Below are 2500 nucleotides of genomic sequence, written 5' to 3' on the forward strand. Positions count from 1 at the left end.
ATAATAATAATAATAATAATAATAATAATAATAATAATAATAATAATAATAATAATAATAATAAAAACAACAACAACAACAACAACAGCAACAACAACAATAATAATAATAATCATAATGACAACAATAATAATGATAATAGACTAACAATAATAATGATGATAATGATAGTAATGATATTATTAATAATAACAATGATAATAATTATTATAATAATGATAACAATGATAATAATTATTATAATAATGATAACAATGATAATACTAACAATAATATTGATCATGATAATAACAATAATAATAATCGTAACAACAATAATAAAATAATACCAATACTACAACTGATAACAATAAGAAAAGTAAATCAGGATAATGATAACAGTAATAATAATAATGATAATAATAATAATATTAATAATAATAATAATAAAATAATAATGATGATAATAATGATAATGATGACTGATGATGATGATAAAGATAAAGAGGATGGTGATGGTGATGATGGTGATGATGATGATGATGATGATGATGATGATGATGATGATGATCATTCTTAATATTATTATTATCAATATTCTCATTCTCCTTATTATTATCATCTCTACTATTATCATTGTTTTTAGTGTCACATTACTGTCAATATCATCATTATCATTGCTATTTTCATTCTCATCAATATTGTCATATTTATCTTTATTATCAATGATTTGTACTATCACTTTAACATCTTAATGAACATCCTTATCAAAATCGTTGTCATCATAACTGTGTCACTGTTATCATTTCTAGCAGTAGTAGCAGTATCAATAATATCACTAGAATATTGATTTTGTCATCAGTATCATTCTTATAATAATAGTTACTATTCTTATCACTGATGTTACTATTGTCATTTTTGATCCTGTTTTCACTGCATCTAGTTTTTTATCATTATCAGCATTATTGTATCTATCATTATCATTATCACCGCATTTATCCTCATACCTCACTTCTTTATTACGTTAATATCATCCTCATTTCCCCAAGATCATTATCATCATTTTCTTATGCATATTCATTATTTGGGTTTATGCTCTCATAACAATTATCATCATCATTATCACTCATTGTTGCCATCAGTGTGATTACTATCACCCCTTATGACACTTACACTATAATTATTACACATTTTTGTGTTATTATCTTTCCTACTATCATTACAATCATTGTCCTCGTAGGGTGTGTCTCGTAATCAAAGGGTCAGTTTGATTCATCAGTTTCTGCTCCCTGTACGATAACAAGGTATATATAAGTAAATATACTTGAATAGACTTTGTACGATAAGACAAGAGAGCAGTGACCGACCTTGAGCGAGAACCGTAAAGTACGACTGTGGGTTCATGATCTGCATATCTCGTCACATCTCTCTTGGTTTCGGTTTACATGAGAAGTATAGCTGAACGAGTGACTTAAATGTGAAAGCAAGGATCGATGATTTGAATGTTTAATTTGCAGTTTGATGTACCGTGAAGATATCTAAACATCTAACACAGCAGAATGTGATGTAATGTCACAATGTAAATGGAATAAAAGGGGATGTCTGGCTTTCGTCAAGTAAAAAAAAAAAAAAAAAAAAAAAAAAAAAAAAAAAAAAAATCCGATTTATTCTTTTTACTCCGTCTGATTTCAAACCTTTACAAGTTAAAAACGTCACAGCATTTTCTTATTCATTTGTTTGCAATTGCTATATTCAGTTAATAAAAGAATGGATAATAATCCGAATGGGAAATCAATAACTGTGGTCACATACAGAAAGGAACACAAATAAATCACAGCTAAATATATAGTGTAGACAAGATTGTGTCCCACTGTGAAGATAAGTCCATATCTGTATATGTCCTGTCTTATCCACGTGCATAGAAAGTGTTTCTAAAATATTAATTGTTCGAAATTTAATAGAGTGGCTTTTAACATTAATAGTTTCTTAATAATCAAACACAGATGATATAATATGATATTAATTTTTTACCTGTAGATACACTTTTTGCATATACGACCCCGTAACAAAGCCTGCGTGAAGGTAATTAACCTGATAATCATCTTGACACTTTTCTGGCTGTCGGCTATATTACCCTCACTCCTGTCATGAAACTGATAACCTTACAGATATCATAACCATATATTTTTTTTGTATTAATATTGCTACTTATATGTCTTTGCCTTGATATTGCTGGACTTTTTATTACCCTTCTTATCATCGATACTCATTGCTATCAATATCATCCTCACCGCTGGTCATAGTGGTTGTAATAGCAGCAGCAATACTAGTGGTAGCAGGTAGTGGTAATCGTGGTAGTAGTATCATCACCTTTCTATTGCAATCGTTGCCAAGAAATATAAAGTTCTACCTTCATCATTATTTTCAGAACGGGAAAACCGCACCTCCATGTTATTTAGATGTAGATAATAGGTCTACATTGTGCCTGCGCTCATCGTAAGTCCCATGTTGTGGGGACCTC

Source organism: Penaeus chinensis, chromosome 18 (assembly GCF_019202785.1).
Source record: "Penaeus chinensis breed Huanghai No. 1 chromosome 18, ASM1920278v2, whole genome shotgun sequence".
NCBI lineage: Eukaryota > Metazoa > Arthropoda > Malacostraca > Decapoda > Penaeidae > Penaeus > Penaeus chinensis.